The sequence below is a fragment of the Pseudorasbora parva genome, chromosome 9 (genome assembly GCF_024679245.1).
Source record: "Pseudorasbora parva isolate DD20220531a chromosome 9, ASM2467924v1, whole genome shotgun sequence".
NCBI classification, from domain to species: Eukaryota; Metazoa; Chordata; class Actinopteri; order Cypriniformes; family Gobionidae; genus Pseudorasbora; species Pseudorasbora parva.
The window spans coordinates 37,661,055-37,675,708 of NC_090180.1; the positions used below are offsets into that span (position 1 = coordinate 37,661,055).

The following is a 14,654-nucleotide window of genomic DNA, read 5'->3' on the forward strand; positions in this document are numbered from 1 at the left end:
ATGAATCACATTTTCTTTTACATCACATGGATGGCTGAGTCTGTGTGCGTCGCTTGCCTGGAGAACACATGGCACCAGGATGCACTATGGGAAGATGGCAAGCCAGTGTAGGCAGTGAGATGCTTTGGGCAATGTTCTGCTGGGAAACCTTGGGTCCTGCCATCCATGTGGATGGTACTTTGACACGTACCTAAGTATTGTTGCAGACCATGTACACAATTTCATTGAAATGGTATTCCCTGGTGGCTGTGGCAGGATAACAAGGCAAAAATAGTTCAGGAATGGTTTGAGGAGCACAACAAGTTTGAGGTGTTGACTTGGCTTCCAAATTCCCCAGATCTTAATCCTGTGGGATATGCTGAACAAACAGATCCACGGAGGCCCCACCTCGCAACTAACAGGACTTAAAGAGTCTGTCGCTAATATCTTGGTGCTAGCCACAGCACATCTTCAGGGGTCTAGTGGAGTTTTTATGCCTCTATGGGTCAGGGCAGTTTTGGTAGGAAAAAAAGGAGCAACACAATATTAGGAAGGTTCATATGCCTGGTCGTTGTATATTATATACAGCTCTGAAAAAAAATTAAGAGACCACTTAACGTTGATATCTGAACTTGGATTGGTCTATATATATATATATACTCACTTGATTCTCAGTGAATAAAGTGAGTCAAAAGTGTATAATTTTTGTTAGTTTTAGAACAATAGGTTCCTTCTCCGATGAATTGATTTGCGTAACCTTTGCCGAGTGAAAGGTACATGTGCCTTGGTGTAAATCTCAATCAACCCCCTTATGAGAGGATAGTTAAAGGGAGTGGGAAAGAATGAAATGCTAATTATCATTCAAATTAGGAGGGTAATAATCAGGTCATTTTTAGATTTTTTGAGTGGCTGCGCCCAGTCAAGAGAGGCGCCTCATAGAATGGCCATTAATTGAAGCCCAGCATGAAACTAAGGGCTAAAAATATATTAAAACTGTCAATGTGCCCTCTATTAGTTCATTCGGCACACAGCGGTAATGCATAGAGCTAACTGCACTGGTTATACACCTCAAGGTTATAACAGCAAAGTGAGAGAGTAAGACAAGAATGAGATACGATTATTTACTGGAATTTCTCCTCATGACCTTGTACTGCTGTTGAACTAAACAATTATCTTGTGCTGCTATAATAATTAAAAAAGCTTTGCTTTATTACTGTTACGACCTGCGTTACTTGTATTTGTGTTGTTGCAATGTTCTTTCTCTCCTCATTTTCTTTCTTGCTTATTTTTGACTTCTGATGGGCCGTCCAGTGATGGGTGCACAACCGCCATTGGCTGTTCAGTCGAGGCATGGTCTTTGTAAGGGGGACTCGACAGGAAGCTCATTTATGGTTGTGATCGTGAGCGGGTTCTGGATCTCTCCTCCTCTGGCAGATGATCAAACCTGTGTAGTCCCAGCGAAAGTTGTTCTGATTGTTGCGCACATGGATTATGTTCAATTATGTTACAGACATGTTAAAAGATCTTGGACTGTATGGGTGTCCTGCCTCTTTATTTTGTTGGATTTGTTTGTGCTTTGCATTTGGGATTTGTCTACCACAACCCATTTTTTTCACTATGCCCTTTAGAGAGATTTCTCTATACCCCTGGATCTGGGGCGTGATGATATTTTTTATTAGTTTGGCTAGTACTTTAAATTTGCACTTGCAACTCTATGACTGGTACAAGACATCAAGACACTATAACTGGTACAAGACTGGAACAAGACTTACAAGACAAGTGATTATTACAATTTCGCAACTTATTATACCGATCAGGCATAACATTATAACCTAATATTGTGTTGGTCCCCCTTTTGCTGCCAAAACCGCCCTGACCCACGGACTCCACTAGACCCCTGATGGTGTGCTGTGGTATCTGGCACCAATATGTTACCAGCAGATCCTTTAAGTCCTGTAAGTTGTGAGGTGTGGCCTCCATGGATCAGACTTATTTGTTCAGCACATCCCACAAATGCTCGACTGGATTAAGGTCTGGGGAATTTGGAGGCCAAGTCAACACCTCGAACTTGATGTGCTCCTAAAACCATTCCTGAACCCTTTTTTGCTTTGTGGCAGGGCGCACTATCCTGCTGAAAGAGGCCACAGCCACCAGGGAATACCGTTTCCTTGAAAGGGTGTTCATGGTCTCAACAATGCTTAGGTAGGTGGTACATGTCAAAGTAACATCCACATGGATGGACCATGTGGATGTTAGGACCCAAGGTTAGGACCCAAGGTTTCCCAGAAGAACATTGCCCAAAGCATCGCACTGCCTTTCTTACCATAGTGCATCCTGGTGCCATGCCTGGTGCCATGTGTTCCCCAGGTAAGTGATGCACACTCACCTGGCCATCCACCTGATGTAAAAGAAAACATGATTCATCAGACCAGGCCACCTTCTTCCATTGTTTTGTGGTCCAGTTCTGAAACTCACATGCCCACTGTAGGCACGTTTGGTGGTGGACAGGGGTCAACATGGGCACCCTGACTGGTCTGCAGCTATGCAGCCCCATACACAAGAAACTGCGTTGCACTGTGTTTTCTGACACCTTTCTATCAGAACCAACTTCTTGAGCAGTTTGAGCTACAGTAGCTCGTTTGCTTGATCAGACCACGCGGGCCAGCCTTCATTCTCCCCGTGCACCAATGTGTCTCCGATTCACTACTGTTCCTTTCTTGGGACAGATACTTGTTGAACTCGATAGATACTGACTACTGCAGACTATGAACACCCCACAAGAGCTGCTTTTGGAGATGCTCTGACCCAGTCTAGCCATCACAGTTTGGCTATTGTCAAACTTGCTAAAATCCTTACGGTTGCCCAAATGCTGCCTAATATATCCTACACACTAACAGGTCCTGTGATGAAGAGATATATAAGGTTATAATGTTATGCCTGATTAGCGTATATCCCGCTGAACAGCAGCAATATGCAAAACGTAAAAACACATGTAGCCTGCATGTCCAATAAACATAAGATGTAATAACATGGCACAAGCCTGATAAGAAAAGTGATAGTAAGAATGTCAGCTGGCCTGAAACACTCTGACACACACTAGCTCGCCTGTCATACTCTGTCAAAGATCTGACCTTTTTGCTTTAATCACTCCCAGTCCTTGGTGAGCGAGGAGATGCATTTTCATTCGTCCATCCCCATACCGTTCCTTAGCTTTGACCATGGCACGCTGCTTTGATTTGTAAGTGACGACAGTGAGCCTTTTGGTGTCACTGAAACAGACACTACAGAGAACTGTGAAGAGATCACACAGAAAAAAACACCGTTATCTCCCAACCATCTTATAATACATTCCTAAAAACATCATCACAATGAATTAGAGACAATCACAGATGTTTTTCCCCTTTTGTTTCTCTCACTTGTCCTTTTTCACTTCTGAAACATATTGTTTCAACAGAGTTGTTTGACATGTCGTGCTTTAGTATTTTTTTGTATTGTGCTCAGATTGACAGAAAAAAACTGGACGTGCAAATCCTGTCCATAAAATTAAAAAAAATCAAAATTTTGTTCCTACATAATGCAATAATTACTTGCATTTCAAAAAGTATCAGCACAGAATGCTAAAGTGTTTCATATTTCATTTTTAAAAAACGAGTCAACGCCAGAAGGCTATCTTTCTTTCTGTTTCATCCACATGGGCTTTCGAACAGCTTCGCAGAATCTAAAAATAATAGGCTATTTTGTGAAACAATGGTGATATCACACATGAAATTATAGAAAAAATTACAATGTGAAAATGAGATTCAGCCTCTCATACAGGAAATACATTTCAGTCTCAAGGGATCTAAATACTTTGATTATTTTGATTGTGTTAATTTGATGCACACATAGACAGACGAGCTGAACCGTGCTAACAATCTGATGTGATTTTGAATCAAAAAAGCAATGCAATTAATTGGTTTAGGTGACAGTTAAAGGTGCATTAAGCAATTTTCAGGCCTTCCCATTTTGGTCTATCAAGTGCTATAAAGCTTTTACAATATTAACTTGGGTCCTAAAGAACTAGCCTGATCAAAACCCTTCTTCACATCATGAGTGTATATGCCCCCTTAAGCCCTGTTCACACCGCCAGCGACACGCAGCGACAAAGCGACATCATCCCATTCATTTCAATGGAGCGATGGCGACTTTCGGCGACACGAGCGACAGTGACCGTTGGCGACAGAATGTGGGCATGTCAAGCGACGCGAGACACTCGACAAAAGTTCAGAAATTTCAAATTTATGCGAACGAGAAGCGAATTTCGCGAGCGAAAACCAATAGGAGTGAAGTCAGTGGAGTGCATGTGATCCGTCTGCTTTACTGCTGCTACTGCGGTGTCCGGAGGAGTTGTTGATATTAGCTTTTAGCAAGTCCCCTGTTCTTTACTATATGTCTCTGTGTAGCCTACATACAGAGACACATAAAAAAAAATGACGCATGGAAAAACGTGTCTATGATTGTGGGGATATAAAGTAAGATTTGACTAAACTGCATGCAATATGGTCTACCTATTACAGTAGTGTGTATGTGTTCTGATAACTTTCTCTGTTCTGGAAATCACTAGTATTAAAAACGGTACTATTTAATTAATGACGTTTATATGCAACCTGTAGTAGGAACGCCCACTAGCAACATGAATCTCTGGCGCTGGCGACATGCAGTGACAAAATCGCTGGTGGAGTGAACAGGGCTTAAGTGCTAACTGGCTAAGGTGTTGTGGAGCTCGGTCCAATCCATTTTCAACTTTCTCAGAAATCACTTAATGTTCCCTTAAGTTATACTTTGTGCTCTGTGATTTGATACGGTTCTGTCTTATAAAAGCAGGCAAAATATAAATAAACAAATAAATAAATCACAATCACAAGGATGAGTAAGTATGCACAAAATACCACCTCTAGAGGTTGTGCAGAACATGCCAAAAATTGGCATCCTATGTCACCACCGCATAAGTCGTCCATATGATGCATATGCTAAGTCATACAATAGTCATAACTTTGCATGAGGAAAAGATAATCAAATAATAGCAGTGAATCAGGCCTTTAATACTGAGTTGAATGTGACCTTTACTTTACACTTCCCAACTTTGCTTTGATTTGTGTGACAGTGAGCCTTTCATTGTCACTCAAATAGACACTAAACTGCAAACCAGAATGAGTTGGCAAAACTCAAAACATTTGAGGTAAAGTTGCATCACATTTTTTAGGTTAATAATTAATGAGCAGAACTTGCTGATTTTTATGCCATGTTAATACATTTTTATTTCCCTGAGCTTGAAATATTTAAGTTAGCTAATTTATACACTGAACTTAAAAAATATTATGTAATCTCACATTTTTTAGTGGTGGAAACTTTACAGCTTTAACCAGTTAATTCAATAAATGCCACCTTGATAACTGATTACATACACTGTAAAAAGTAATTCAGGGTGTTGTCTGTAGGAATTTATTTTAAAAAGTATATTTATTCCAATAAATTGATTTTCTTTTATTTTTGAATTAATTTAAGTTTTACATAAGTAAAAAGTGTGAATGTTTTTGCAACTTATTATTACCTATCAAAAAAATGGTTTCCCTGACCTTCACAATAAATTGTTTCTACAAAACTCTATTTAAGTGTTTATATCTAAAGTAAAACGTCACGACACGCCCACATGCTGCAGCAAAACAACGAACGAGATCGTTGCGCGTTGTCACCTGGCTGTACCGGACCAGTTTCGGGTTTCTGTGGAGTTTTTGAGGATCTTACAACGTGCAACCGATGTAAGTATAGCTATTTACATTGCAAGTTAGGTTTTAGCCGAATGAGCACGCATTTTTTAACTAAAATGTAAAAGCGTCGCCTGTTTCAGACAGCATTAAGTTTGTCAGTTTTGCTGGCGCCGCATGAGGCCTACCGAAGGTCGTGAAATTAACAATAAAAGTTACGTTAACTGTTAGGTTTGTAGTTACTGTTATCCCCGCATGGCTGAAAAATATGAGGACATGACATAATATATTCCTGGTGTCTCTGCAACGTGGTATCATGAAAATTCGTAAATGTGTTGTTGTGTTGCAAAGCAGCTGTTTATGGACCTAGTCCGCTTCAACATTGTTTAATCAGTTTTTAAATGCTTTAACTTAATCTGTTGATACATTTGTCTGAAATATTTTGAAACCATTTGATCTAGTAAAAAGATTATATATTTATTTTGCGTTGCATTAACATCAATGATCCTGATATTTTCCTAAATAAACTTTTGTTTCATCTGTGTTGCTTCTTTAGAAGACCATCAAATCTATTGGGAGGAAAAGTTCATGGAGTAGGTAAGCTTTTTAGTAGGTTGAATTGAGATAAATGTTTCAGAGGTTTATTGTTATCTGTCATTTTAAAGGAATTAAGGTAACCAAAAGTCAGTTATTGAGTGTCAGGAAAAAAGGAACGGAAAAAAAAAAGTATCATCCCTTTCTGATTTTTGGATTGCATTAAAATGAAAGGTTGTCAATTCTTGTGTTCCAAATAACAGTTAAACAATTGATGTATTACAGGTAAATGAAGAATTCCGAAGGTGTGCTGCAGTTCCACTAGAATCAGTGTTTATGTCCCAGCTGGACAAGTACTCCAAAACTTCTCGACCTGTTTAGTGCGAAGGGTGGAGCGGTTGGTCAACGCATCAATAACTTGTTAATGGAACTGATACAGGTGAGGCAAAAGTGGTAACAATGTTGCAGGGGCATATTCATACAATAAGTACTTTATTCTCTTGTCTTGCCTATAGATGAATATTGCAAAAAACATTTTTGTTTACAGCTGCTAATTAATTTTAAATATAAAAGAAAGAAATATGCCGGTAAGCTCTGTTAAATAGGTAGTACAGACCCACACTGATAATTGCATTGTAGTTATATTGCCTGCAAGATTCAGTTTTTCATTATTCATTTGCCAACTATAGGATCCAAGTACCTCTGTGGTGAAGGAGAGACTCTGAGATGCGAAAACATGGGAGAGAGTGGGCAAGAGCTCATCTCTGACTACTATGTAAGTATTGTTAAAAAGTATAGTTTTAATTTTTTGGGGGGGAACCATTTATTCCTCAGATATCAATCTTATGTCTGTCTGAGTTTAATACGGAGCTGGAGTTGAGGATTGGTTAGCTTGTCTAAGAACAAATACTATAATTGGGTGGAAATGGCTTGTCTGATGGCTCAGTCAAAACTTCAAAAACACACCTACAAACAACCAAATGTCTGCACAGAAACCAGTTATCAAAATTAATCTTTTAATAGGTCTCAAAATAGGTCTTCCAGTGGCTAGTAAACTTGATTTAAAATATATTGTCATATTTTTCAACTGCAGCTTCACAGAAGTAAAATCCTTGTTTACATGAATGCAGGAGTCATTAATTATCTGCTGATATAACTGTAAGAGTGGCATTTTCAGATACTTTTACTTAACCACACCTATGTGTTACCAGCTGAACCCCTCTCCCCTTTAAGGATTTAGGCCTTGGAGGTGACTTGTGTATGTGATTTAGTCTCGCAGGTTTGTTGTGTCAAGTGAGACTGTACTGAAAGTTGTACTATGAAGCCAGTTCAACAGGCCAGACTTACTGTGCAGGAGCTGGCTCGACCAAACTTAAAACATTTTGTGAACTTTTAATGTGTGATTTTATTGAAGGCTTTTGAAGATTGTTCTCTGTTTCCATTTATTGTTCTGTTTATGTCTCATACAGGGAAAAACAGAGAGCAGTGTGCACAAGGACTTGCGCAATATGCAGATATATGTCTGTCGTGAACCAGATGCAGTGGGCATCATCGTTGAGGGATATAGGGCATGTTGCCTGCTTCTGGGTATGACATATGCTCTGAACCTGCAGTTTCCACCACAACTCTGCAAAACATCTGAGATGTTCCAAAGACTTTTTGTGGGACTTGACACACTGCGCCCAAAACCTTCCTCTTGATTCATGACATTAAAAAACAAACTTCTGATTTAGTTGGTCAAATGCCAGCCTCACACTCATAAATGGCAATCTTGTGTTTTTCAGAAGATTGTTCTGAATGTTTAATTGTTAATTGGCTAGTAGAATATGGCACAGATTGTACTTAAAATGTGTTCTTGTATTAATTTATTATGTTTTAATAAATATGAAAAGGTAATGTACTGTACATTTTATGTATCGCTCAGGTGAAGAGTCACTGTATTTTAATGTCAGTGTTAAGAGTACACAGATTGAACTTTGAAGGTGTTCAATGCTGCACTTAAAGATGAGGTCAGAAGTTTCTGTAATTTTTTATGTTACAAATGTTTACATTACCATTATTGTTACATTAAAATTGATTACAGAAAATGTACCCAATTGTTTATGACAGCTGTTATAGAGCAATAAACGTTGGAAACGAATACATTGCTTTCCTTATTTATTAAAGTTATGGCAATGGTAACTAATTATTTAAAGTGGATTAAGAAATAATTTGTCTAAATTAATGAGTAAATTAATTAAAATAAAAACAATTTTTATTTTAAATTTTACTTATTTTAACTAAGTATGATTTGGTCGATATGCTGCTCATTAACACAATGGTTAAACTCAAATGTTTTACTTTATCTTGTAGACTCTACTTAATTTTTTAGCATACAGTAAAATAGATAATACTGATTTTTACCAACTCAAAAAACCAAGAAGTTCACTAAACTTACAAAAAGTAGTTGGAAAATGTTGCCTTAATTTTTTTGAGTTTTATTTAAGTAACAGTTTTTACAGTGTAACTTTAGTAGCATTAGCATAGCATTGCACTTGCTGAATGAGGACAGCAATATAGAACATTAAACATATACCTATTCTCAAACTAAACTCATGCTCCACATGTCACCATGATGGTAAACCAAAATAATAGAAATTATAATCTGCAATCTAATCTAATCTTGCACAAAATAAAAAATAAAAACATAATATAACACTTAATTTTGCAAGTTACTCTCCCTTTTGAGTGTCATGGCAAAGCATGCTGGGAAATAGAGATCCCACCCCATTTATGGTTAAATTTAAATTAGTCTAAATTAAAAGAAACATGTTGAAACAATTCAGATTACTAATAACGTGTCATTTTTTTTAGGTCTCAAAATAAAAACAAAGTTCTCATACAAATAATTAGTTTGAACTAATTTGTTAAATTTGAGTTGACTCTACTCAAGCCAATTAATTATGTTGAGCGTTTACAGTGAGCTGTTTGGTTACCAGGATTCATAAAAATATCTACATTTGTGTTTTGCTGAAGAGAGAATGCCATACAGGTTTGGAATGACAAAGATGAGTGAAAGATTTCCATTGTGAACTGTTTTTGTATGGAAAAGATGGAATTATTTCTTCTATTTTGTTCTAAAGAAGAACAGCATGCAGGTTTGGAATGGCATGAGGCTGGGGAAACAAAATGTTTAATTTTGAGCTAACTATTCAATTTTAATTTCAAGTTTTTCAAAGGAAAACCTACAGACAGCTATCCAACATTTTGGGATTAGATAAAAAGCTTCTAAATAGCAACCGAGCACTAATGAGAAAAAGAGAGAGAAAGAAAGAGCTAAAGGAACACACAAGAGACGGTCTTCAGCATTCAGACAGCCAATTGACCTTTTCACAACATTGGGTCTGGCCACAGCACAAGCATTTCACACCACAGACAGGGTGGAAGAGCTGCCATCAAAACAAGTGACTGGATGAGAAGGGGCCGTGTCGTGGCGGCTCCTGAACGAATACCAAGCAGGGCTGGACAGATGGTGCCCTCTCAGCTAGAGGAACCCTGTAGCCCGAGCTCAGAGTGCCACTGGGCCTTGGCAGCCAGAGAAGGTTTTAAAGGGGTCACAGGGGCATCTGGAGTCGTGGCAGTGCTGGGGGGTGGGGGGATTTCAGTCTATAATCTCTCTGGGGGAAGCCTGGCAGCACAGCAAACCTTCCTGTTTACCTTTAAACTCCTTTAAACTTCTCAGGTCCTAATAGAGGAGGAGACAGACGGGTGGCTGGGAGTTATCGCCAAGGCTCTGGTTTCAATCTCTGTCTGGGCTTTAGCTTTATTTATGTGTGTGTACGGGGTGAGGGGAGGGTGCAGCTCTGAGATGAGGTCATTCTATCATGTATTACTTACAATCTGCACACAGTGATATGCTATTTTTTTGTCTTGTTTTCCAGTTAAAATATATAAGCATTATTAAAACAAGATTCATTTCATATTTGACAAGTAATAAGGATATTAAGACTCGTTTTCAAATAATATATATTTCATTTCATATTTGAGAAGTAGGGGAGAGAAACCTAACGCTTTTTGACTTTGACTCAGTTTGTGTAAATCCACTTGGGGTTCAGAGTATATGATTTTTCCCACATTAATTTCACACGTCTAGTACAAATGTGTGGTTTTGTTTCATCAACTTGTATCAGTGATATCTTGGAAAGATAATCTAAATCTTCTCTAAATAATGTTGATATGGCAACAAGTAAATACACAAAGCTTCTACATCCTTGAATGTGTGGAAAGTTTTAAACCATGCGTGTTACAACTAACCCCAGCGTTAGGTTGTGCCCTGTGCTTCCCTAATACTGCATATAATATAAAGACTTATTTTCAGAGAATATATTTTAATTGAGTTCATTTTTTCACATGTCTGTGCTTGTTTTAAGTATGAAACAGTAGTTAGGTGTTTAAATCAAGGACAAACTAGCCTATTTTTCATTATCTGACAAGTCCTAACTTTAATATAGCTTAAGCAATTTTCTTCATTTATAAAGTTAGATACAGTCACAGGGGGGGGGGGGGGTGGCTGGGGGGATTTTACAGTCCCATAGCTGTACAGTCCCAGCTATGGGATTTTACATAATAAAGATGTGGAAAAATAGGAATAGCCATTAGACACAATGCAATAATATAAACTACATATGTTTATAATAATGTCATCTTCTTCTCTACATAGACACAAATGCAAAATATTGGTGGTTTAACAGAATAAAAATGGTAAGTATTCTTCAATATTTGTATAAGAATTTAAATTCAACTATACTGGTGCTGCAAAGATACAGAATACATTATCAAGTAATAACAATGTCGTAATGTTCTGCCTGATCTGTGCAGTGTGCGTGCGTGCGTCCGTGCGTCCGTGCGTGCGTGCAGGTGTGTGTGTGTGTGTGTGGAAAGAAACTAACAAAGAAAGACCAAGTAAAACAATATAGATATATTAGGCAGTAGGTAAAAATTTTGTCGTCAAAGTTTATGTGTTAGAAGCACAAAAAATGTGCTGGTAGACTACTAGGTCAGAGCATCTCCATAACTGCAGCTCTTGTTTGTGTGTGTGTGTGTGGGGGGGGGGGGGGGGGAATCCCGTTTTGCAGTGGTCAGTATCTATTAAAAGTAGTCAAAGGAAGGAACAGTGGTGAACCGGTGACAGTATGTGGGGAGCAAAGGCTGGCCCGTGTGGTCCGAGCAGACAAGCTACGGTAGCTCACATTGCTTAAGAAGTGAATGCTGGTTCTGAAAGAAAGGTGTCTATATACAGTTTATCGCAGTTTGTTGGGGCTGCATAGTCACAGACCAGTCAGGGTGCCCATGCTGACCTCTGTCCACCACCAAAGCTGGGCACGTGAGCATCAGAACTGGACCACAAGCACAGCAATTGAAGAAGTTGGCCTGGTCTGATGAATCACGTTTTCTTTTACATCACGTGGATGGCCAAATGCGTGTGCGTCGCTTACCTGGGGAACACATGGCACCAGGATGCCCAATGGGAAGAAGGAAAGCCGGTGAAGACAGACAGTGTGACTGTGTGACTGTTACTTTGACACGTATAACCTACCTAAGTATTGATGCAGACCATGAACACTATTAATTGGAAATGGTATTCCCTCTTTCAGCAGGATAATGAGCCCTGCCACAAAGCAAAAATGTCTCAGGAATGGTTTGAGAAGCACAACGAGTTTAAGGTGTTGACTTGGCTTCTAAATTGTCAATCTCAATCCAATGGAGCATCTGTCTGTCTGTCTGTCTGTCTGTCTATCTGTCTCTGGATGGAAGGACGGATGTACGGATGGACGTATGTACTTATGTGTGTATGTATGTATGTATGTATGTATGTATGTATGTATGTATGTATGGATGGATGGATGGATGGATGGATGTATTGATGGATGGATGGATGTATTGATGGATTGATGGATGGATTGATGGATGGATTGATGGATGGATTGATGGATGGTTGGATGAATGGATGGACGTATGTATGGATGTATGTATGTATGTATGTATGGATGGATGGATGGATGAATGTACGGATATGTATGTATGTATCGCTCCATGCTGCAGTCATGGGCTTCAGCGAAAACCTCGGGTAAGGAAACAACTCAAACAAAATAAAATGAATATTAAACTCATAACTTTGTCTAGTGGAATTTATTCATTCTCTAGCGTGCACTCTAGTCATGAATGGGCGCTATCTCCTTTTTAGATCTTAAATGCGCACACCCCTAGTACAACCGTTTGGTTAGGATTTTAACAATACATAAAAATAAATAAAGCACAAACAATCTTACAAAACCAACACAATGAGAATGTAATACCAAATATACACAAAAAAAATAATACAATATATGAATATAAAGAGGGGCGGGGGGGAAGTCCAACAATAACAATTCAAAATAAATATATAGCATATATGTGTGGCCTTAGCCTTCACAGTATGTATGTATGTATGTATGGATGAATGGATGGATGGATGGATGGATGGATGGATAGATGGATGGATGGATGGATGGATGGATGGATGGATGGATGGATGGATGGATGGATGGATGGATGGATGGATGGATGGATGGATGGATGGATGGATGGATGGATGGATGGATGGATGGATAGATGGATGGATGGATGGATGGATGGATGGATGGCATTGCACTGTAGAAGCAAATGGGATTCATTGCATGTCTAATTTAGAGCTCTCAATGAAAACCCATTCTCCCAGAACACAGGATGAATTTAACTGCTGTCAACAGCTGATATTTTTCTCAGTATTACACCTGCATCACTGTCATTACACCGCAGTCCTGTTTCATTATGGAATTTAGTCTCATGGCTGTAATCATGGTTGTTTAAGCTCTTCACAAAACAGCTGAAGTGGCAGTGTGCTTTTATTGCGCTTATTTTGAATAAACCGTTTTCTATCTGATGGAAAGGAGGGCGATGTTTTAATGTGTCTTAATCAGTGTGCCCTTTTTATATATCGAACTGCTGTGGGAGGCACTGATAACCGTCTTAGATTCACTACTAATTCTGAATTCCATCAATGATGTTTAAAACTTAATTAACAGAAGATCGATTGTGTTTACACTGTAAAATGGTGCAGGCAAATTGTAATTAGAATATCTATACATTATTAATTGCATTAACAAGATCTGAAATTAGGAACAGAATATACAGACTGTTTCAATTAAAATACATCAGTCGGGGAGAGAGAGAGAGAGAGAGAGAGAGAGAGAGAGAGAGAGAGAGAGAGAGAGAGAGAGAGAGAGAGAGAGAGAGAGAGAGAGAGAGAGAGAGAGAGAGAGAGAGCTTGCCAGAATCAAACTGAATTCATAATTACTTTGAAATGATTCACTGACCCAGTAAGATGGATGCTTAAACATTACTGATTTGAATGAAAAAGTGTTTTGAATAAGAGTGACTTTGATGTAAGCGTCGAAAATTGTGCGAAATCTGAATTATTGTTCTTGACGAGCTGACTGTTTTTACACTTGCTTATTTCATAGATCTTTAAGTCGATAATTGGAAGTTGCTCATTTGCATTACAGAGTAATGAGGTCGCTAACAGTCAATCGCTGTTACACATGCAGAGTTTGTCAAAATACATTATATTAAACAGATACTCTGACAAACAAGAGCCCTCTATTACAGATATAATGTGTAAGAATTTCAGCATGACTGATAAATTGTGCTGGTAATTTGCTGTCAGATTGACTTTCCTTTTTTGTTCTATTATTCTTGTAAATAAATGGAGAGGGGGGGGGGGGGTTCTAACCTCTCATACTAGAGCTGTCACTAAAATTTAAAGGGGACAAAATGGTTTCTCCCTTTTTTTGCCCCAGAAGCTTTACCAAAGGTCTGATTTATATGGCCATCATTTCTAAGTATATTTTACAGTAAATGTTATAAAAATGTGAATAAATATATGACACGGCCCTGTGTACTTGTTTTAATGCTATACATTGGAGACTAGACACATGTAATTAATTTCACAGTAAAAGAGCAAAGAATGCGCTAGTATGAGATCTAAGTTATGGCTTATCAGGCAGTTGTCCTGCCAGAGGGTAGTCAGTGGGTGGTGGGCTGTCCTCTGTTCTCTCAGACACACAGATATCTTATGCAACCTCGTGCATGCTACTTTTTTATTCTGCAGAACATAAAAGAATATATACTGAAGAATGTTTCAACTGTTTTATAAAATGAAAGTCAATGGGTTCCAAAACAACAATGGACCACATTGATTTTCATTGAAATTGAAAAAATATGTTTTTATGTACTTATGTATATATATATGTTCTTTATTTTCCGTTCCACATAAAAAGGGTAGAATTTTTCCTAATCTTTTTCCCTCCTTTAGTTCTTTTGAAACATATCATATCCAGT

At 38.4% G+C, this 14,654-nt stretch overlaps 1 long non-coding RNA gene across 1 annotated transcript; it reads left to right on the top strand.

Annotated features, from left to right (window-relative positions):
* The first annotated feature begins 5,635 nt into the window (after positions 1-5,635).
* On the top strand, positions 5,636-8,399 carry LOC137089704 (uncharacterized). Its single transcript, XR_010907767.1, has 5 exons — positions 5,636-5,777; positions 6,280-6,320; positions 6,543-6,696; positions 6,947-7,032; positions 7,727-8,399. It is a non-coding gene; the product is annotated as an uncharacterized lncRNA (long non-coding RNA).
* The last annotated feature ends 6,255 nt before the right edge of the window (positions 8,400-14,654 follow it).